We start from the raw sequence: 25030 nt of genomic DNA, 5'->3' as shown, positions 1-25030 counted from the left end.
ATAAATATGCACCAGTTTCTATATCTCCTACTAATACTGGTATACATAGGAAAGACTAAGATGCACATGTAACATTTATAAGTGTAATTCAGTCTTGCAACTCAAGTGCTGTATTACTAAAATTGATGCTCAATGGCAGTAAATGAAAACTTCCCATATAAGTGCAGGTCTCTAATATATTTCACTATCGACCAGTGAAGATGATTCAGAGCCTCTTGCTAGGCTGCATTCGCTTGTAGCTGTCCGATTTTCGCATTCTGTGCATGCGTATGCATTGCAGTGCGCGAACCAGTGCGAGAGATCAGGAAGCGTATGCTCGCTGCGCGTAGATAGCCTAGCAGAGTGAGTGGGAGGAGAAGCCGTTTGTGAGTGGTGACAGGGGCAGGCCACTAGAAACGGGGGAGTGGAGGTGCGAACGCAGGTGTGCATGAGCGTCTCAACACCATTTCAGAGGCGTGCATAATTAACAGACAGCGTAATTGTACACATCACCTGGTTGTATTTCGCACTGGGGAGATCGCAGTGCTTGCGACAGGGTATAGTCACCCTCAAGCGCTGTGATCGCATCCGATAGTCCATGATGTACCAATGGTTGCATACACTTCCTGGAGATGACATGCGCTAGTGGGCGTCTTAAGACAGGCTAGTGGACTTCTGTATACACAAAGTGATCGCACGCCAAGACATAGTGGGCGTGCTAATGCCTTGCTGTGCAATCGCTTGCCTTGATGGGTGTGCTCAGGATTTGCATATGCTGGGTGTGAGTGAACGCATCTAGTGAGCGGGTCTGAATGAGCTCCAGTGTTCTTTAAATCCTAATGTTGTCTGCACAATGATCCGGCTCCCAAAAGTATGGAACAACCGCAACATTTGCCAGCAGACTTCTCACCTACTCACAAACCAAATGGAATTAAAAGATAAAATAATGTCCCACACAATGGAGGTAATCTATTTGCTTTAAACTCCCTATCGGCAGATAATGTGTGCAGGGTGTAGTAGGTATTACCGCTGGACGCAGAACCGGCGGTTCAAATCCCGACAGCGGCAGCCCGGCAAGGGTGAAAATCCCGATCGTCCCTAAGGTAAGTATCGCTAACCTAATCCCCCCCTAACCCTCCCTTAGGGGTGCCTAACCATAATCCCCCCTCTAAGTGCCTAAACCTAACCCCCCTTCCCCGCAGCCTACACCTAAGTATCCCGGGGAGGTGCCTAACCCTAACCCCCCCCTTCCCATAGCCTAACCCTAACCCTCCCAAGGGGGTGCCTAACCCTAAGTCCCCCCGGGAGCCCTAAACCTAACCCTCCCCTCCTAGGCTGCCGCGCCCGGCTTACCTTCATTCGGTATGCCGGGCGTCGGTCTTCCGGCGTCTGGTTAATGACAAGCATCGAGTTTTCAAAGCCTGTCATTAGTACAACGCCGGGATTAGAAAGTCTGAAAGTTGGCATTTAGACCGTTGGCTTCCAAACTGCATCCCTGTGTGCAACCATAAAGTTATTTAAACAAAAACTTAACTAAAATAAAGAGACAGACCAAGTATATATGCGATCAAATAATTATGGTCATCTTTATTTATTTTACAATCAGAGTATGGTGGCATAAGAAAGAACGACCAGTAACCTGATGCCCCACTTGACTTACAAGGATGTAAAATGCTCACTGAAAAGGGCCACTATCCCAATTCAAGTGTAATAGTGATATAAAACTTGCAAGGGCAGATATCCCTCTTTGGCAAGTGAAACGGTATCCAGCCCCATCCCAATGTACTATTTTAGCCCTAACCAGTGCATTGAAGGGGGTGCACCGCTCATACTGCAGTAAGGTGGATGCTTTATATAGACTGCCGTTCTTTCCCGCCACGCATGTTCCCAATGATGGAAAGTGCCTGCCACCATACAACCTACTCCCCAAACCTCCCAACACTGAACAAACACTCTCTATAAATGGAATTTGCCTACTCCATGAGGTGAACCCCATCCCTGCAAAAGAGATAGGCATCTTGTACCCCCATTAAAGGGTGATGCACCACAAAAACTCCCATTTTCAAAACTCTCCTGGCTACTCATTTATTCACTCTTTTCCTGGCCAAGTCTACCCCCACAACACTGTACCTACATTACCAGGAAAGCCTAGCACAATATCAGACAATATTATCACACCATCCGGCCAAAGACCAAGCAACCCACCCAAATCACGAACAATAGTGTGCCGCAAGTCAAGCGACATCTGCCGGAACAAATCATTCCCTCCCAAGTGAATCGCTAAGACCAAAGGAGAGCCAAAGGCCTCCGCTGCCGTCTGTATACAGGGTACTAATGCCTCCCAACCCATACTAGCAAAGCGGGATTGATCCACTCAAAATATAAACAAGTGTCCGATAAACCAAATGGGCTATAATCCTGGAAACCACCTACATTACATGAAATATTCATGAGTATGGTGACTATGACGTATTGCAGAGGGAGGGTCCAGGGGGGAGGTAAAGAGGGGGAAGGAGGACTTGACCCGAGGTAAAAACCTACAAAAAACCTCCTGGATCTTTTAATTTTTGTTAGTAACATCATTCTCATATTCTTGTTGTTTATTTGTTTCTATTCAGTTTTGCTATGTAGTATTAGCCAAACGTTGTCCTAAGCAGGGCAAAAAATAGGGCAAAATCCGTCAAGACCCCCACCGGAAAGGTGGCAAGTTTGCAGAAGCACTCAAGTCCACAAACAAACATTACACATCATGATTCCACATGAATATAGGTGTTGGACTTCCATCATCACAGAACCTGTATCTCCTGCCGAGCTGTGACTGCAAGAGAGTCTCTCACTGCTGCCACAAAGCCTGATAGGCAATCAAAGGACTGAGGAGCCAAGGACCGACATGCAAAACTCTCCATGGTGGCTTGAGAATTGTGCGGGGTATCATCTGTGCTGACAACTCCACTCCTGGCAACAGAAGCGACAAAATCGATCCCTGGGGTGGCGGTAGGAGGGGATCCGGCCGCATCAATGTCTGAAACAAAAAGAAAAACAGGGGCAGTATCGAACGCCAGGGTCCCTTGCAGTTAGGCAATGAACCGTATGCGCAGGCGCAGCAGTGTAAAGAGCAAACGAGACAAAGGGAGCAACAGACCACAAATCCAACCTAACTGCTAATGAGTGGACCCAGCATGCCGACATGGCGGATGCTGGGGGAGCAAACAATGCCCACTCTTCTTGCAAACAGAGACCCCCCGACTGTTGTGACAGCAGGGGCATCAAAGCACCCCCACTGACACAAGCAGCGCAGTGATGGCTCCTGAATCCAGGAATGTAGTATTCCCCAATACTGGTGACCCTGCATAAACACTGACCGAGCTCCTACAAGCCAATAGGAGACCACAACCTATGGACTGGGGAAACTCAAGCCAGGGGCATGTCCCAGTACTACAGAGGGCTGTGTATAAGATATGGTGTGCTTTTAAAAGCGTTGTATGTGGGGGCGGTGGACTCGGGTCAAACCTGTTTCCCTAAGTAAGCTATATATGTATGATAGGTCTTATTTGGAATGGGGATGAAATTTCAATGTAAGTTGTGTAGCTCCTAACTTCTATGAACATATATTTGGAAAATAAAAGGGGGGTGTGTATAAGATATGGTGTATTTTGAAGAGCGTTGCATGTGGGGGTGGACTCAGGTCAAACCTGTACCTGTATGTAACATAAATATATAAGATTAGGTCTCATTTGGAATAGGGATGAGACTATAATGCAAAAATGTGTAGCTCACCTAAATTCTATGAACCATATTTGGAATATAAAAATTGTCAATATCTAAATGTAAAATATAATACAATATTCCCAAAAGGCTGGCTATTTGACGTCATATAGTAACACAAAGAAAAAACAACCGCACAAGTTATAGATTATATCTCGCTATCTATATGGCCCATCGGTACATCGTGGACTATCGGATGCGATCACAGCGCTTGAGGGCCATAAACTGTGGGGTTATATATAGATTAATAGAATTATTTCAATTTTAATGATTTAAATCTCTATATATCTTACCGTGCTCATTGATCAAAGAATGTGAACAATGTTCACCAATTGTAATATAGTAATATAAAAAAAACAACAACAACAACCGCACAAGGTATAGATTATATCTCGTTATCTATATGGCCCTTAATGCCTTCTTATTGGAAATAGATATATATATGTGTGGCAAGGGGGTGCTACCACTTCACAAAAAATTCAAATATAGAAAATGGAAAAAAAGAATTGTATATTGTGGTGCACAAAAGGTCAATTTAAATAAAATATAGCTTTTATTATATACATATATTAAAATATCATCTAAGAAAGACTGTGAAATAATATAAAAAGTAAATGATGTGAAGTAAAGAAAAACATAGTGGTTTAAAAAAAAATTTGTGTGCAGGAATGCTGCTGTCCGTCTCAATAATTATTTATTGTGCCTAAGATTAATGTAGCACCTTCTAATAGGGATGATGTGTGTTACAGAGGATGTTTACAATGTAATCTTCTATCCACTGATGCTGAGATATTATTAAGGTAAATAGAAATTAGATTACCAGTGTAGGTTTATACATAACAGATCTCTCTTTGTCACTCAATCTCTTAATGTGAGTGAATGCTAATGATTTGATTGTTCACAGATTGTGCACTGTGAATAAATGAATGTTCAGTCCTATTATATAATAAATCCCAGATTTATATTACACCTTCTAGTAGGGATGACATGTGTACACAATGTAACCTTTTATTCACTAGTGCTGAGGTACTGTCAAGGTGGATGGTAATTAAATTACCAGCATGGGGTTTTATATGGCAAATCTCTGTGACTAAATCAATTTTATTAATTATGGTGTGGATATTATTGCAATTATAAATGGGTCACTTTCCAAATAATATATCATATGTAATACATTGCCAAAACCCAGCACTCATGTAATTGTAATGTTGTCAGATTCCCTATGATTATTATAGCACTGCAATCTGTGCTATTAAACAGTGGACAGCTATCCTCTGTCTGCAATCACATCTCCTTCACACTGTGGGCCTGTTTCAGAGCCGCTCGTAAGCGGCCGCTCGTTCGCTCTGAGCGATGTTTGCACAACTGCGCATGCGTATGGTTCGCAATGTACATGCGCAAACCAGTCATTGCGGTCGGAAATCGTGCGCTCGTAAAACAACGAGGGGCTGCTAATTTGATTGACAGAATGTACCATTTGTGGGTGGTAACAGGGAAAGGTGCTTGAAAACGGGGGAGTGGAGATCCGAACGCAGGCGTGCCTAACAGTCAAAATGGCGTTTAATGGGAGTGCATAATTAGTAAAGGAGCGTCATCGACCATATCACTTGGTTGTCTTTTAGCCTGAACTGCTCGCAGTGATAGCGGGAAGTAAATCCTACCACAAGCACTGCGAGCAGTTCAGATGCCTTTCGATTTTCCCGATTAATCTAATAAATAACGGAGATGACGTGTGATGCGAACAGCAAAAGGGCGTCTTTACAAAATAGCGAGTGCATTTTTCGGATGCTCGCTCAGACATACAGGCGTCAACGCACGGCAAAGAGCGAACGCTCAACTTAAATATCCGGCCCCTTTTTAAAAACGAGCGTCCGCAAATAGCGTCCGGGTCTGAATCAGGCCCTGTGTGTACACATCTGATCCTCCTCAGGCTTGATAACCACCTTCAGTGTGGATGCAAACATACAGTCCTATTAACACATTTGTAAGGACACAGCATTGAATAACCAGCATGGGATTTTATATGGTAATCTCTGTGACTAAATCAATTTTATTAATTGTGGTGTAGATGTTGTAATCATATATGGGTCACTCTTCAAATAATATATCATGTGTAGTACATTGCCAAAACCCAGCGCTCATGTAATTGAAATGTTGTCAGATTCCCTATGATTATTATAGCACTGCAATCTGTGCTATTAAATAGTGGACAGCTATCCTCTGTCTGCAATCACATCTCCTTCACACTGTGGGCCAGATTCAGAGCCGCTCATAAGCGGCCGCTCGTTCGCTCTGAGCGATGTTCGCACATGTGCGCATGCATATGGGTCGTAATGCGCATGTGCCAACCAGTCAGTGCGGTCGGAAATTGTGTGTTCGCAAAATAGCGAATGCCTGCTAATTTGAGTGACAGGATGAGGCGTTTGTGGGTGGTAACAGGGGAAGGTGCTTGAAAGTGGGGAGTGGAGATCCGAACGCAGGTGTGCCAAATGGTCAAAACTGGCGGCATTTTAAGGGTGTGCATAATTAACAAAGCAGCGTCATCGGCCACGTCACTTGGTTGTCTCTTAGCCTGAACTGTTTGCATGATTGCGGTAGGAAAATCCAACCACAAGCACTGCGAGCAGTTCAGACGCCTTTCGATGTACTCGATTAATCTAATAAATAGCGGAGATGACGTATGATGCGAACGGCCAGGGGCGTCTTTACAAAATAGCGAGCGCATGTTTCGTTCGCTCGCTCAGACATAGAGGCGTCAACATAACTGCAAAGAGCGAGCGCTCAATTTAAATAGCCGGTCCCTTTTTCGGAACGACCGTTCACAAATAGCGTCCGGCTCTGAATCAGGCCCTGTGTGTATACCAGTGGAGTATCTAGGGTATTTGGAGCCCAGGGCAAATGTAAAAATGGAGCCCCACCCCCCCTATATGCACGCGCCTTTGGCGCGCGTGGTGAAAAATGGGCGTGGTTACCTAAAAATGGGGCGTGTCAACATGACACACCCCTTTATCATCCCATTACTTTCCATATGCACCTTAACCCCAGTAGTGCCCCTTATACAGTACCCCCAGTGTGCAATGTCCCCAGTTGTGGTCCCTCTTATGCAGGCCCATAGTAGTGCCCCTTATACAGTACCCCCAGTAGTGGTCGCCCTTATGTTGCCCCTCAGTTCCCCTTATTCAGTGCCTCCAGTATTGGCCCCCCTTATGCAGGCCCCCAGCAGTAATCCCCCCACTATCCAGTGCCCCTTATACAGTGCCATCTGTAGTGGCCCTCCCTATTTAGTGCCCCCAGTAGTGGTCCCCTAGTAGTAAGCCCCTTATACAGTGCCCTCAGCAGTAGCCCCCCAATGCAGTGCCCCCAGTAATGGTACCCCTTATGCAGGCCCCCAGCAGTGATCCCCCCTATCCAGTGCCCCCTATACAGGGCCCCATGTAGTGGTTCTCCCTATTTAGTGCCCCCAGTAGTGGTCCCCTAGTAGTAAGCCCCTTAAATAGTGCCACCAGTAGTAGTTCCACCCCCAGTAGACATTCCCCCTCCTGATGCAGTGTCCCCAGTAGTAGCTCCCCCCAGTAATGGTGCCCCCAGTAATAGATCCCCCCCAGTAATGGTGCCCCCAGTAGTAGCTCCCCCCCAGTAATGGTGCCCCCAGTAGTAGCTCCCACCCAGTAGTAGTGTCCCCAGTAGTTGCAGCCCCTCCCAGTAATAGTGTCCCCAGTAGTAGCAGCCCACCTCAGTAATAGTGTCCCCAGTAGTAGCAGCCCCCTCCAGTAATAGTGTCCCCAGTAGTAGCAGCCCCTTCCAGTAATAGTGTCCCCAGTAGTAGCAGCCCCCCCAGTAATGGTGCCCCCAGTAGTAGTAGCTCCCCAAGTGATAGTGTCCCCAGTAGTAGTAGCCCCCCCAAGTGATAGTATCCCCAGTAGTAGTAGCCCCCCAAGTGATAGTGTCCCCAGAAGTAGTAGCCCCCCCAAGTGATAGTGGCCCTAGTAGTAGTAGCGCCCCCCCAAGTGATAGTGTCCCCAGTAGTAGTAGCCCCCCCAAGTGCAGACACACAAGTTACAAAAAAATAAATACAAAAAATACACTTACCTGAATCCACACTCCTGCTCAGGCCACCACTTCCGCCGCCACATGTCAGTCCTCCCGGGCTGGTGCGCTATGCATTATGGGAGAGACATCATGACCTCATGACATCTCTCCCATTACCCACTGCAGGAGCCGGTCAGAAGCCCGTCTCTTGCAGTGGGCGCGCAGCAGTCAATGAGAGTCTATCTGACTCTCATTGGCTGCTGATTCACACACATCTCTGCCAGTGCTGGCGGAGGATGTGTGTGCAGCAGCAGCCAATGAGAGTCAGATAGACTCTCATTGGCTGCTGAATAACACACACATTGCTGCCATGCTGGCGGCGATGTGTGTGTTAGCACAGCCTGAGCCTGCCTGCCTGCCACCCTCCTCCTGGCGCTATTGGGCAAACGCTCAGGGGGAGGGAAGGGGCTCAGCTGTGCAGCACAGGACCGGCGCTGGAAGCCTAGTGCCGGCCCTGTGTAAATGTGTAGCGCTGACCACACACACTGCGGTCAGTGCTACACTGGCAATCTAGGGCGGGCCGGTACCATGGCCAGCGGCGCCCCCCCGCGCCGCCGGTCCCACAGCGCCCAGGGCACGTATCCCGCTTGCCCTAGTTACACCACTGGTGTATACATCTAATCCTCCTCAGGTTTTGAAAATCACCATCAGTGTGGGTGCAAACATACAGTCCTATTAATACATTTGTAAGGACACAGTAGTAGAGCCCACACACAGGGGGTCATTCAGACCAGGTCGTTAGCGCCGATGCGCTTGGACCGGGTCGATGGCTCCCCACAGAGCATGCGCACGACGGCGCCGGCGCTGTCTCGATCCAAAGGGGGCGAGCTGTCGATGTTGATTGACAGCTCACCCCGTTTGGATGGTGGGCCGGGGGGGTGGCAGCCCAAATGGAGGCGTTCCCATGGGGAGGCCCCACTGACATCACTAGTGATGTCAGTGGAGAGCTTCCGGGTCAGACAGCCAGAAGCTCTCCGGTGCTTACGACAAGGGAGACCCTACCCTCTCCGACCATCGCGACCATCACCGGAGCAGTCGTTAGAGCTGTGGGTGTTAACCCACAGCCTAATGACCGCAACAGAGGCGGGCGGTCAGGATGCAAGCGGCCGTCCAGTTTCTGAGCGACCGCTTGCATCCTCCGACCGCCTCTGAATGAGGCCCACAGCTTCTAAAAGCCGGCGTATGCTTTGCAGTGTCAGCTTCGTCAGGGCAACCAGATGGGTGTCCGCAGCCTGTTTAAATACCTCATCCAATCATTATCCTCCAATAACCTTTCCTTTTCAGTCTCTGATCCGCCTCCTCATTGAGACATCACTGGGGAACTGCTTCCCATGTATACTTCAGGATCAAGACAGCTATTCCTCCCATGCTATAAGGACCTGCTAATCAAACCCAGAAGGATTCACCCTGCCAGACTCGATCTATGGAACACCTATCATTACTGTAACATTCACTTGTTAATATAATAATAAGGAGACCCCATGCTATCATAAGGACATCTTTCTCTATTAATCCTGTTGTTAATGTACAACTTTTATAATAGGTATCCATGTGACATGTCCTTCTAATTATTATATAAACAAAAGAACATAAGTACCAAATTCCCATAATTCTTGTTCCTATTACTGTATCTGGAAATAAATAAATCAAAAGTGTCTCTGTTTCCCATGGTCTTTTATCAATATATAATACAATATTCGGTACTTTTACTTTACCTAGGGTAAGATTCTTACCCTATAACTATATATATATATAAAATGAACAAAGGGGGTGCACTCACCAGTCTTCTAAAATGAGTTTTTATTTCATCTTTTTAAAAAATTTTTACAGCATCATAGTAAAGCTCCGATGTTTCGGTCCTAGCCATGGACCTTGACAAAGGTCCATGGCTAGGACCGAAACGTCGGAGCTTTACTATGATGCTGTAAATTTTTTTTAAAAAGATGAAATAAAAACTCATTTTAGAAGACTGGTGAGTGCACCCCCTTTGTTCATTTTTTGTATGCAGGGATACAGGTGATCCCATTTGGGTGGCTACCCCAGCAATTGGATTTATATTAGTGTGGACCAATACTGGACTTATATATATATATATATATATATATATATATATATATATATATATATAGTGATTTTGGCTCTCCACGCCCCCTAGAGGAATATCCTAGTATTACATTTTATTCATGTCCATAATGCATTGTGATATTATGCAAATCTATCCCTTAAAAATCTCTCCCCAATTTTAAATAACCACTTACATTAGTCACATAAAAATGTGAACTCAGACTTGTGCTGTCCTCTATTGGACTCAATAAGTAAAGCACCTTTAGATAAAGAAAATTCTATTATGTTTTAATAGTATGAATGTGATACAATCAAATACATATGTTTAACAGTAATAGATAAATAATATTTAAGACCTTAAATAATTTACATGTCTTCTAATGTGTAATATAATCCATGCCCCCTGTAGAAATATCCTGGTATTACACAAGAACATGTCCATAATGCATTATGATATAATGTAAATCTATCCCATGAAAATCTCTCCCCAATTTTAACTAACCACTTATATTAGTCACATAAATATGTGTACTCAAGCTTGTGCTGCCCTCTGTTGGACTCATAAAGTAAAGCCCCTATTAATGAAGAGAATTTTATTATGATTTAATAGTGGTGATATAATATTGTGATAATGTAATAAGTAAAATTTATTTAAATTCATAGCCTTAAATAATTTCATTCTAACGTATAATATAGTAGTGAAGTAATAAATAATTGGCAATATAATTGTATAACCAAAGTGAAAAAATAATAAAACATAATATTCGTGATCCACTGTAAAATATATATAAATAAATAAATAAAATAAAATAATAACGTGACTGATAAAATCCTGGAATAAAATAATATACTCTAGTGTGTGTGATGTGATCTCACTTTATCCAAAGGAACTCAGGGCCTGATTCAGACCCGGTCGCAAGCGCCGAGTGCTCGCAACCGGGTCGATGGTGGCCCACAGCGCATGTGCATGACAGAGCCGGCTCCGTCGTATGCATGCGCGAGACCCAACTAGCGACGGGCAATCCGTCGCTCCAGGTCTCGCACCAAAGGGTGCGAGCTGTCGATGTTGAGTGACAGCTCTCCCCGTTTCGTGGGCGGGCTGGGGGGGTGGCTGCCCAAATGGAGGCATTCCCGAGGGAACGCTTGCCGTTTGGGGGCGCCCCCACTGACATCACGAGTGATGTCAGTGGAGAACTTCTGGCTCTGTTAGAGCTAAAAGCTCTCTGGGGCTTGCGATGAACGAGACCCTACCACAAGGGTCTCGTCGCAAGCCCGATGGTCGCGACCATCATCATGGCCACAGCTATGCGAGCGGCCAGGAGGTCGCTCCAAAAAAATAAATAAACGCCCTAATTCAGAGCGAGTGCTCTTTCAGAGAGTCCGGCTCTGAATCAGGCCCTCAATTCCAAAATTCTACTGAAATAAATGATATATAAATGTGCTTCAAATTACAAACAATGTGATGACTAAAAACACAGCAAACATAGAAATAATAAAAATTAGTCAATATCCAATCACAAAAATTCACACCTAAAGTGTGCAGTGAAAATCAAGTGTAATATATTAGACAAATGGTAAGGGTCTTGTGCTCCATCTCCAGTCTTCATTCAAATTTTCTCATAAATTGATAATACTTAAAATGAGAATTCATCTCTAGGTTATTCCATCATATTTTTATAAAGCATATTTCTCCTTGTATGTTACAGTAAGGATTATCTCTGTGTTTTTCATTAGTAGAATCCAAATATCACTCCTTATAAAAAAAAAGGTGTAGTTGTTTTCTTCATTAAGACCTCCAGGTGAAACTGTATTCATTAAAAAGATTTATCTTGTTTCTTGTTTCAAAAGTTCTTCATCCACATTCCCACTGTCACAAGCATGGAATTTAGGAGCTGTGTTCCCGGACTGGGCCTTGGATCTGTATTACTTGGCGCAGACGCTCGCTGGAGGAGACTTGGCTTAATGAAGTTTCTCCGCATGAGAGGGTGCAGCGAACTGACAGGAGTTTGAGGAATGCGGCAGTAACGAGGTAGCTAGGAAGCTTCGTGGAGCGGCTGGATAGCCGAGGGTAGACGTTGGTAGCTGAGTGGCTACGTGGAGCGGCTGGATAGCCGTGGGTAGACGTTGGTAGCTGAGCGGCTACGTGGAGCGGCTGGATAGCCGTGGGTAGACGTTGGTAGCTGAGCGGCTACGTGGAGCGGCTGGATAGCCGTGGGTAGACGTTGGTAGCTGAGCGGCTACGTGGAGCGGCTGGATAGCCGTGGGTAGACGTTGGTAGCTGAGTGGCTACGTGGAGCGGCTGGATAGCCGTGGGTAGACGTTGGTAGCTGAGTGGCTACGTGGAGCGGCTGGATAGCCGTGGGTAGACGTTGGTAGCTGAGTGGCTACGTGGAGCGGCTGGATAGCCGTGGGTAGACGTTGGTAGCTGAGCGGCTACGTGGAGCGGCTGGATAGCCGTGGGTAGACGTTGGTAGCTGAGCGGCTACGTGGAGCGGCTGGATAGCCGTGGGTAGACGTTGGTAGCTGAGCGGCTACGTGGAGCGGCTGGATAGCCGTGGGTAGACGTTGGTAGCTGAGCGGCTACGTGGAGCGGCTGGATAGCCGTGGGTAGACGTTGGTAGCTGAGCGGCTACGTGGAGCGGCTGGATAGCCGTGGGTAGACGTTGGTAGCTGAGCGGCTACGTGGAGCGGCTGGATAGCCGTGGGTAGACGTTGGTAGCTGAGCGGCTACGTGGAGCGCCTGGATAGCCGTGGGTAGACGTTGGTAGCTGAGCGGCTACGTGGAGCGGCTGGATAGCCGTGGGTAGACGTTGGTAGCTGAGCGGCTACGTGGAGCGGCTGGATAGCCGTGGGTAGACGTTGGTAGCTGAGCGGCTACGTGGAGCGGCTGGTTAGCCGTGGGTAGACGTTGGTAGCTGAGCGGCTACGTGGAGCGGCTGGATAGCCGTGGGTAGACGTTGGTAGCTGAGCGGCTACGTGGAGCGGCTGGATAGCCGTGGGTAGACGTTGGTAGCTGAGTGGCTACGTGGAGCGGCTGGATAGCCGTGGGTAGACGTTGGTAGCTGAGTGGCTACGTGAAGCGGCTGGTTAGCCGTGGGTAGACGTTGGTAGCTGAGCGGCTACATGGAGCGGCTGGTTAGCCATAGGTAGACGTTGGTAGCTGAGTGGCTACGTGGAGCGGCTGGATAGCCGTGGGTAGACGTTGGTAGCTGAGAGGCTACGTGGAGCGGCTGGATAGCCGCGGGTAGACGTTGGTAGCTGAGTGGCTACGTGGAGCGGCTGGATAGCCGTGGGTAGACGTTGGTAGCTGAGTGGCTACGTGGAGCGGCTGGATAGCCGTGGGTAGATGTTGGTAGCTGAGCGGCTACGTGGAGCGGCTGGAGCGCAGTGGGAAGGCTTGCTTAGCTAAACTAAGAAACTAGTTGCACTGGCAACTTGTGTGAGCATTGGGGATCCTTTTATAGTGGACACTGGGAACTGACAGGCTGAGAGAGAAGGAGAAGGCTCCTCATTGGTGGTAGTGGAGTCACATGGGCAATCCAAGATGGCCGCGCCCATGGACCGGAGGACAGCGCTTCCTGGAGGTAGTCAGCGGGGACCAGCGGTCAGCAGGAGCCGGCGTGGGAGCAGCACAGCAGCGGGACCCTCCAGAGGACAACAGCGGAGACTGCCTTGGGAGAAGAGGAAGGAGCGTACAGCGCGGGAGCCGGAAGACAACGCGGGTCAGCGCCCGCACAGGTAAGCGACGGGGTCTGATTCTGGGGTCTCCAGGCCGGTGTGTGACACCCACCTCTTATACATGTATCAATTTTCATCATCCCAAAGGCCTGAAGGCCTTTTGGGTTGCATTGATGGTATCTTAGAAAGTGTCCTGCTATGGGTGTCAGAGATTTCATTGCCTGACGATCCTTTTAATTATTATATTGCTTATTATATTATAAGTTTAAGGCTATGAATATTAATTAATTTTACTTATTACATTATCACTGTTAAATACACGTATTTCACAATATTATATCAACACTATTAAAACATAATAAAATTCTCTTCACTAATAGGGGCTTTACTTTATGAGTCCAACAGAGGGCAGCACAAGCTTGAGTACACATATTTATGTGATTAATATAATAGTTACTTAAAATTGGGGAGAGATTTTCAAGGGATATATTTACATTATATCATAATGCATTATGGACATGTTCATGTGTAATACAAGGATATTCCTACAGGGTGCATGGATTATATTACACGTTAGAAGACATGTAAATTATTTAAGGGCTTGAATATTATTTATCTATTACTGTTAAACATATGTATTTTATTGTATCACATTCATACTATTAAAACATAACAATAGCATTTTCTTTATTAAGGGAGTTTTATCACAGTACACTATTAAAACATAATAATAGAATTTTCTTTATCAAAAGGAGCTTTACTTATTGAGTCCAATAGAAGACAGCACAAGTCTGAGTACACATATTTATGTGACTAATGTAAGTGGTTATTTAAAATTGGGGAGAGGTTTTTAAGGGATAGATTTGCATAATATCATAATGCATTATGGACTTGAATAAAATATAATATTAGGATATTCCTCTAGGGGGCGTGGAGAGCCAAAATCACTATATATATATATATATATATATATATATATATATATAACTCCAGTTCTGTAATAATTTGTACTAAGGGAAGATTGTATGCCTAGTTATATTTATTGTAAGAATGTGGTAAGAATCTTACCCTAGGTAAAGTAAAAGTACCATATATTGTATTATATAATGATAAAAGCGGTGGTCGAAGTGGGAATTTTGAAGTGGGGGTATGGAAAATTTAGATGTCATGACAGTGATGTAAGTAGAACCTATGTCTCAATATTAATATGAGTGTGGCCATGCATCACACAGAGCTGAGAAGGAGACTGTCTGACTCTGGCTGATTGGGCAGCTGCCATTTTTGTTTGTTTGGTATGAGTTGCATGAAGGAGCCAGCATTAGTAGGGCATGCTGATTCTAGTAGTGCTAGTTGGAGTTCCCAGGGGTGACTCCCAGGTAAGCTGGCTCTCAATGTGGATGCATTTATGTATGTGCCTTTATCAGGAAGCCTAACATTTGACAAAATGTATATGTGCCTTTATCATGAGGCCTTATAGTTGGTACATTTTACATTTGGGGTGAGCGTTTGGGTGTAGGGCCCCCGGGCTGGTCTGGCTGGGCCCCCTGATGGCATCACCACTTACTACACATAGTTGCTTTTCACATCACTTGTTATGTTTGTATTTTTTTCATGTAATATTTCACATATATTTTAACCACTTTTTTCAAACCTTCATTAATTAGTCTTACACATCTATACTTTACACTGCACTATCACACTTTTTCCAATTTTCGTGTGATGCCCTGGGGGGGTCCTGGGCTGGACATTTTTCTGGGTGCACTGCACCCCGGACGTGAACCCCTTAGTGTTAGGGACTGCTAGTGACAGAGAAGCCGTGACGAGGCCTAGCAGCTTCCCATGTATTTGCAAATGTATGCAACCAATATCTCTGAATTTCTATGACCATATAGTCTTCAATATTGTTGCAAGTACTATTCAGTGTGCTGAGGAACAATAGGGGGTTAAATCCCCCTCCTTTTTCTACTCTGGCTGAGTGTTGTAAAGGTTGAGTGGAGAGGGATCCATCCGGACGAGTGGAGATGAGGGGAGCAATGCAGGAGCCAGTGGCAGCAAATGTGGTACAAGGAAGGGGGGAAGCCCCAGCAATTAAGAGGTCAAGCAGCAGAAACAAGCTCCATCGCTGAGCCAGCGCACACAGTCACCGCAAAGGCCAGTATGAGGGACTATCCTGTCACAGAAAGGCTGTCAGGGTAGCACTAGCGGTGGGGGACAGGTGGCAGTAAGGTCACACATAGGCTGGCGGCAGCACATTACAGGACTCCACAGTGTGGCTGATTGAGATTGAGTTATTGCTCTGCCAGCCGCACAAAGTCACTTGTGAGTGGTGGGCCCAGGTGCAAAAAATACTTTGGGCCCAAGCCTTCTAGACCCCATGCTAAATTAGTATACCATGGCATATGGTATTGTGCAGTGTGACCACCAAACAATACAGAAAACATCCCATTGTCTAATAATAATCTGTGCCCTCTTTGATCAAATAATAATCTATGCTCCCTTTAATCAATTAATAATATGTGCCCCCTTTGAACTCAACAGGACCTGATTTCAGCGGTGCTCCTCGGAGGCTCCACAGATGGGTCTGCTGGCAGAGGGTGATTGGGCAGAGGCAAAGTATGATGGGCAGAAGGTGATGGGCAGGGTTTGACAGCCAGAGTATAATGGCCAGAGGCAGAGAGTGATGGGCAGAGGGTGATGAGAAAGGCACAGGGAAAACAGCAGAGGGTGATGAACATAGACAGATGGGTTAATGGTCAGTAGCAGAAAGTGATGAACAGAGGGTAATGGCGATAGGCATAGGGGTACGGACAGAGGCAGAGGGTGACTTGCAGAGCGTGATTGGGGAGACAGAAACAGAGACAGAATACAATCCAAGCAACTTTCCCTAAATGACAGATTACTGTGCACCTGGGCTGTGTCCAGAGAGGAGAATCAATTAGTGCACCTGACACTGCACAGGGGCAACAATTAGTGCAGTGCCTCAGTAGCAACAAAGGCTGGAATTCCAAGCAATAGGATCTGCTAACTGCAGATCCTAACAAAAAGACCATGGGACACAGAGATACTTTTGATTTATTTTCAGATACAGTAATAAGAACAAGAATTATGGGAATTTGCTACTTATGATCTTTTGTTTATATAATAATTAGAAGGACATTTCACCATGATTAATAGAGAAAGATGTCCTTATGATAGCATGGGGTCTCCTTATTATTATATTAACAAGTGAATGTTACAGTAATGATAGGTGTTCCATAGATCGAGTCTGGCAGGGTGAATCATTCTAGGTTTGATTAGTAGGTCCTTATAGCATAGGAGGAATAGCTGTCTTGATCCTGCAGTATACATGGGAAGCAGTGATGTCACAATGAGGAAGCGGATCAGAGACTGAAAAGGAAAGGTTATTGGAGGACAATTATTGGATGAGGTATTTAAACAGGCTGCGGACACCCATCTGGTTGCCCTGACGAAGCTGACACTGCAAAGCGTGTGCTGACTTTTATTATATATATAATAAAAGCTTTGTGTGGGCTCTACTGCTGTGTCCTTACAAATGTATTAATAGGACTGTATGTTTGCACCCACACTGATGGTGATTTTTCAAAACCTGAGGAGGATTAGATGTGTACACACAGTGTGAAGGAGATGTGATTGCAGACAGAGGATAGCTGTCCACTGTTTAATAGCACAGATTGCAGTGCTATAATAATTATAAGGAATCTGACGACATTACAATTACATGAGTGCTGGGTTTTGGCAATGCATTACATATGATATATTATTTGGAAAGTGACCCATTTATAATTGCAATAATATCCACACCATAATTAATAAAATTGATTTAGTCACAGAGATTTGCCATATAAAATCCCATGCTGGTAATTTAATTACCATCCACCTTCACAGTACCTCAGCACTAGTGAAAAAAAGGTTACATTGTGTACACATGTCATCCCTACTAGAAGGTGTAATATAAATCTGGGATTTATTATATAATAGGACTGAACATTCATTCACAGTGATTCTATCACAGTGCACGATCTGTGAACAATCAAATCATTAGCATTCACTCACATTAAGAGATTGAGTGACAAAGAGAGGGGATGTAATCTGGAACCCGACGGTGCAAATGCCGGCCACCAGCTTGCAGACTGCTTTATCCCGACTAGGGACAAATGACAGGCATCTAAATGTAGACTCCTGTAATTTGCCCGACGTCTGTAGACCGGCACCCGAATCCCGATTGAGCGGATGCCGGGCGCCGCAGCGGACAGCCACAGGGGGGGGAGAGTTAGGATTAGGGCTCCCAGGGGGGACTTAGGGTTAGAGTTAGGCACCCCTGGGGGGAGGTTAGGGTTAGGCAGTGGGGAAGGGGGGTTAGGTTTAGGCACTTAGAGGGGGGGTTAGGGTTAGGCACCCCTAAGGAGGGTTAGGTTAGTTGATACTTACCTTTAGGATGGTCGGGATTTCCAGCGCTGTCGGGTAGCCGCTGTCGGGAATTGAACCGCCAGCCATGTGCCCGCCGGTAATACATATCACACCCAAAGAGAGATCTGTTATGTATAAACCTACACTGGTAATCTAATTTCTATTTACCTTAATAATATCTCAGCATCAGTGGATAGAAGATTACATTGTAAACATCCTCTGTAACACACATCATCCCTATTAGAAGGTGCTACATTAATCTTAGATACAATAAATAATTATTGAGACGGACAGCAGCATTCCTGCACACAGCATTTTTTTAAACTACTATTTTCTTCTTTACTTCACATCATTTACTTTTTATATTATTTCGCAGTCTTTCTTAGATGATATTTTAATATATATATATATATATATATATAATAAAAGCTATATTTTATTTAAATTGACCTTTTGTGCACCACAATATACAATTCTTTGTCTTTCCATTTTCTATATTTGAAGTCAACCCAGCAGTTATCGCATCAACGTACCTTAAGTATGACCTCACAATGTATTAGCCAAAGCTCTCAAATTAAACCGGTATGGAAAGACACCCTATCATGGGTAAGAAAAAAAACAAACCGCGAGCACCGGCTATAGGGAAAAGGCCAGAATACCGTACGGGTTTCGCCAGGACACAGTTGTGATAGATTATCCGAGGAACACTCCATGATACATATTTTCCTTATCCACATTTCTCTGTTGTACTTATTTTCTTATCTTATCTATGTGCATGACTAACTATGAATGTTTTGCTGTAATAAATTAGTTTGATGGACGATACGGTCTTATTCAGATTGAAATAATTGATTGTTTTAATATTCAAATCAATATAACTTTATTGTGCGTACTGACTTATAATTTTTAAATGTCATCAATGTGCATGACTATAACATGAAAGTTTGCTGTAATAAATGAATGTCATATGACAAAATCTATAATGCAATAAATCTACTAAGGAACCATGCAGAAGAACCGCAGAACAAAGGGCCAAAGGCACCGTTTCTGACATGCTGGCTTATGATAACATGTGCTACAATGCATTTAACGTGTATAAAAAGTCACTACATTTATTTATGAAAGAAGTGCTCTACCAATAGTATTGATTAATAAAACTGTTTTTTTTGTAGACAATGACTAGATAAATAAAACTGATTTGTTGACAATGACCAATAAAAGATGTGCAGAGGTGGGCTGGTAAGCTTCTGAGGAAACGGCACATGGCCGAGAAACAAGATACGCCACATCCTTGTCTTGGATTACGTATGAAATGAGCCCTCACAATAACAAAAAAACAAGTGAGTGTAAGACCACCGTCTCCTGTCACAGAGCAGCGAGGAAACCTCCCAGAACTGTACATTACATATTCCCCCAGCCCAGGAGCTACGGATGACATGAGCGCTGGAGAACTGCTTTTAGACTGCAACCAGATATGAATACAACTGCCTCCCTACAGTTATTTTTAATATATTATACTGCTGGCTTCCCGATATATAATTATACTATAATATATCCCTATATATTATACTGTTGAGAAAGGACCAAATTAATAGCGCTCTTACCACTATGCGTATCATTCAGCCTATTATTATTGCATGTGCATAAACTACTAATTACTTTTTTCTTTGTGTAAAGGAAAAGGCAGAGGGTGAGGCCACACACAGTTTCTAACTTCTGAGCCTGTGTGACGTATGCCGCAGGCACAGCCGAAGATGCTCAAAACTACCCCACAGTCCCAGACTACGGAGACCATAGGGGTGTAAGAGCACCCCCACTGCCACCAGCAGTCTGGCAATATCATTACTAGTGAGAGGTACAGTGGCCGCCATGGGGGACCCCATGGCAGCAAGCATACGTTTCTGCCCTGAGAGGGGTACAAGGCTGCCATGGGGAACAGGCAGACCTTGCTGCGGTTGACTCCCCACTTGGGACCGGGAAGATGGTCACTGGCCCCTCCTCCCGGCCCGAGAAGATAGCCACTGGCTCCGCCCCCCCGCAGTTATCGAGCGAGTCGGTGCCATTACAGGCTCCCGGCTCACTCGCGCATGTCTGCGCTTTGTCCCCCGGCCATGCAGATCCCCAGTACAGGACTCAGCCGGGGGACAGTAACTGGTGCAAGGTGAAGGCTGCGCCGCATGCGACCGCGAGAGCGGCGCATGCAGGGTTGCACGGCAGCCACAGCACCAGCCACGCCTGCCTCCCCAGAGTGCCAGGACCAGCGCGGTCCTGGCACCGCAACAAGAGGAGAGGGGGGTAATGAGGGCAATGGGGAGGATATGAACCCCAACCCGGCAGCATCATCCAGCTGGGCGGGGCAGAACGGGCGCGCTGAGGAGAGTAGTCACACACAGAGAGCATCATGTATAGGCCAGGTTTACCAGCACGTTAGAACCACTTGGGAAAATAATCTGTCTCCCAACATGTGATTCACTGGGGATACTGGTAAAATGCAGGCCTGATACTGAGGCTCATCAAGAAACAAATGTACACAGTGCCATTAACAGCTAACGCTACAATGAGACATTAGTGTAGAGGGAAGGAATGGACAGGATAAGGAAACAGCACAAAGAAGGAAAGAATAGATCAGTATAAGAAGAAGAAGAGATAAAAGAAGGTAGGAATGACAGGTATGAGAAAAAAAAGAGAATACCAACAACAAAGACCAGAGCTTGACAACCTGTGTCTGTACAGCTAGGAGATCAGATTCAAAAGAGGCAGTATAACCTTACAGACCTACCCACACTCCTATTAACCACACCCCTTGACACAACACTCACCAATCCTTTCCTAATGTCAACCTGACCATAAAAAACTAACACTCCCCTTCATAACTTTATTGACACCACGCATCCCTGCCTAGGGGTTTATGTGCCCTCTGATCTATCCGTACCTCGGTTATCTTACTGTCTGTGTGGTTTTCAATATATAGGGAAAACCATCCCCAAACAGCATTCGGTATGGAATCCCGGCTGCGGCAGCCCGAAAAAACAGCAGAGCCCGGCAGCGGAAGACCGGCAGCGCTGGAAATCCCGATCGTCTAAAGGTAAGTATAAACTATTCTATTCTAACCCTCCTTAGGGGTGCCTAATCTTAACCTCCCCCCCAAGTGCCTAACCCTAACCTCCCCCCTCTAAGTGCCTAACCCTAACCCCCTCTTCCCTGTTGCCTAAACCTAAATCCCAGCGGGGGTGCCTAACCCTAAGACCCAGAGGGGGGTGCCTAACCCTCCCTCCCCCTAGCCAAACCCTCATGGGGGGATGCCTAACCCTAAGTCCTCCCTGGGTGGCATAAACCTAACCCTACCCCCCCACCGCGGCTATCCGCTTGCAGCACCCGGCATCCCTTCGATCGGGATGCCGGGCACTGGTGTGCCGGTGTCGGGAAAATGACAGGCATCTGGATCATAGATGCCTGTCATTTAATCCTAGCCAGGATTAAGGATTCTAGATGCCGGCGGTCGAGATTGCGACCGCCGGCATCTTAAACGTATCCCCCTCAAACAACATCAGAACAAATGAACATCTCTGCAACATGAAGGATAACCACAGTATACCGGTCCACTTTAAGGAAAAGCCAGAGCTATAACTAGACATTTTGGTGCCCTGTGCCAGAAAGAGCATTTGCGCCCTCCCCTATTTTTCAAATAGGGACATAAGATAATGCACCTGAAAAAAGGGCCATGGAATCTTGGGAAAGGGCCAGGGAAGAGATAGGGGAGGCCAGGAGATGCTGGAGATAAAGAAGAAGCTACAAGTAAAAATAATAGGAAAATTGAAAGGCCCAAACAGCACCCCCTGCCCCGCGGTGCCCTGTGCCATGGCATAGGTCACACCTCCCTAGTTACGACTCTGGGAAAAGCATACTAGTGATCTAGTAGAGTTACAATTTGTGGGACAAAAAAAAGTAAAATCCAATTGGAGAGAGGGCGATTTGGATGAAGTCCTAATGAAAGAAGAGACTAAGATGATATACGATTTGGGAACTCTAACCCCAAATGGTCTAAATGTTGACTTAAAAAAAGCCCCTTCCTTAGATGAAAAAAAGTATAGAAAAGAAAAAAAAAGGAGTAGAAGAAATAAGCAAAGATATATAAGAGAAAAAGTATATCATACATAAAGTGTGTCTGTTTCAGATTCATACTCTCTATATGCTGTATATTTTGTGCACAAACCCAATGGTTTGCGTACAACACAGATGAGAGATCTGAACATGTGCAGGATCAGTACTATGCATGTACAAGTCTTTTTCTGCGAGATTGCTCGTAGTACCCCCAAGCCGCATGATTGACATGATGCAGTCGTTTGGGGGTCAGCCGGGAGTGGCAACAGTGAGCATTTTACAAAAAGAGTGTTGTGTTATTTCCATTTTGTACATGTGCCAAGGCCAGGGTCTGCGTCTTCCTGGCCCGGCAGAGTGAAAACACCGCCCATCCTGTGTAACCTGAGAGTTAAGGTGGGTACACACCTGACAGATATCTGCAGATGATGGTCGTTCATACACACTTAACGACCATCATCTGCTGCTGCAGGGGGTCAAGCCGGACTGGGGGCGGGGCCTAATCAAGGGATGCATGGCTACGCCCCCTTTTTTTTAAAAAAACAACAATATTTTCCTATGCAGCGCTGCACGCTGGGGAGGGGGGGGGCGCTGTGTGCAGCCTCGGACAGTCTTCCAGTGCAGCCCAGCACATAGCAGCGTGTGCTGGGCTGTTGTGGATGGGGAGCTGTGCCGGACCTGGGTAAGTAGTACCCGCTTGCAGCTCCCCCCCTCTCTGCACCCCTGTGTATGGGCGATCGACTGATCACCCGTACACACTTGCCGATGGACAGATATGTCTGCAGATATATCTGTTCATTGGCTGTGCAGCACAACCAATGCGATATGTCTGTGAACGATGTCGTTCACAGACATATCGTCTGTACACACTGGCCGATGGGGACACGATATATTGGCTGGTCAATTGATCGGCCAAAATATCAGCCAGTGTGTACCCAGCATTACTCAGATGGCCAATGTTTTCACAGATGATCCAATGCTCCGTCCTCAAATGCAGCAGTGGACTACAGAAGCTTGCTGGAGGTATCTATTTACACAAGATGCCTCCTGCAGCATTAGCTTAATTACACACAGCAGCTGCATCCAAAGATACAGCTGCTGCATACACTGTGTCCACCTTTAAATCAGGCCCCATCTGTGAAAACATTGACCATCTGTGTAACCCTCAGCTCCCCATTCCCTTCCTGGTGTGTGTGGTGACTGTGAATAGCACTCCCGGCCACCGCCTTCCTTCCCAGAGAGGCACTATCTTCTGGGAGAAATAGAGGCGGGCCAGGAACCCAGTCACCTCTGCAGCACAGGTCGGCCTTTGTTTCCGGTGCTCGCAGCACCCTCTCCCTGCCCATCCTGCTGCTGCTGGGATCTAACCGAGGTGTCCCTCCTTCCCTTCTGTGTGTGACAGCCATCTCCCTCCCTCCTGTGTGTGACAGCCTTCCTCCTGTGTGTGGCAGCCTGTCTCAGTCCCTCCTGTGCGTGGCAGCCCGTCTCCCTCCTGTTTGTGGCAGCCCTTCTCCCTCCCTCCTGTGTGTGGCAGCCCATCTCCCTCCCTCCTGTGTGTGGCAGCCCATCTCCCTTCCTCCTGTGTGTGGCAGCCCATCTCCCTTCCTCCTGTGTATGGCAGCCCATCTCCCTCCCTATATGTGGCATCCCGTCTCCCTCCTTCCCTCCAGTGTGTGGCAGCCTGTCTCCCTCCTTCCCTCCAGTGTGTGGCAAGCCGTCTCCCTCCTTCCTTCCTGTGTTTGACAGCCCATCTCCCTCCTTCTCTCCTGTGTGTGACAGCAAATCCCGCTGCTGCTGGGATCTGCCTTAGGCGGCACCTATCTGCACTCAGGCAGGTAAATGTGCTTCTACTGTAACCTGTGTATTGCGGCCAGTCATAGGGACTAATGCCCCGGCACTTCCCTTCCCCTAGGTAACACTGGGGGACACAGCTGCTCCCAGGCCTGGCCATGGAGAAGGAGAGATCAGGCCTTGCCCTTCCCTGTGGAGTGCTGCTAGGATAGACATGAGCTGAGGGGTTGGGCAAAAGGCACTGTGGTATTATCTGAATGGGGCCTCCCCATGTGTGTGCTATGTATGTTGTCCTAGTCCAAAAATCATTTAGTTGACAGCCTATTGCCTCAAGCCTCTATCTTCCCTGTGGCAGCCTGTCTCCTTTCCTTCCCTCTCCCTCTTGTGTGTGACAGCCCATCTCCCTCCCTCCCTCCTCTGTGTGGCAGCCTGTCTCCCTCCTTCCTGTGTGTGGCAGCCTATCTCCCTCCTCTCCTGTGTCTGACAGCCCATCTCCCTTCTTCCCTCCTGTGTGTGTCAGCCTGTCTCCCTCCTTCCTGTGTGTGGAAGCCTGTCTCCCTCCTTCCTGTGTGTGGCAGCCTATCTCCCTCCCTCATGTGTGTGGCAGCCTGTCTCCCTCCTTCCCTCCAGTGTGTGACAGCCCATTTCCCTCCTTCTCTCCTGTGTCTGACAGCCCATCTCCATTCTTCCCTCCTGTGTGTGACAGTGCGTCTACCTCCTTCCCTCCTGTGTGTGGCAACCCATCCCCCTCCTTCCCTCCTGTGTGTGGCAGCTCGTCTTCCTCCTTCCCAACTGTAGGTGCCAGCCCATCTCCCACCTTCTCTCCTGTGTGTGGCAGCCTGTCTCCCTCCTTCCTTCCTGTGTCCCTCCTTCCCTCCTGTGTGTGACAGCCATCTCCCTCCTTCTCTCCTGTGTCTGACAGCCCATCTCCCTTCTTCCCTCCTGTGTGTGTCAGCCTGTCTCCCTCCTTCCTGTGTGTGGAAGCCTGTCTCCCTCCTTCCCTCCAGTGTGTGACAGCCCATTTCCCTCCTTCTCTCCTGTGTCTGACAACCCATCTCCATTCTTCCCTCCTGTGTGTGACAGTGCGTCTACCTCCTTCCCTCCTGTGTGTGGCAACCCATCCCCCTCCTTCCCTCCT

This window comes from Taudactylus pleione, unplaced genomic scaffold (assembly GCF_031769625.1).
Source record: "Taudactylus pleione unplaced genomic scaffold, aTauple2 ptg000760l, whole genome shotgun sequence".
NCBI lineage: Eukaryota > Metazoa > Chordata > Amphibia > Anura > Myobatrachidae > Taudactylus > Taudactylus pleione.
The sequence above is the reverse complement of the archived record's forward strand: the minus strand, read 5'-3'. Positions refer to the sequence as shown.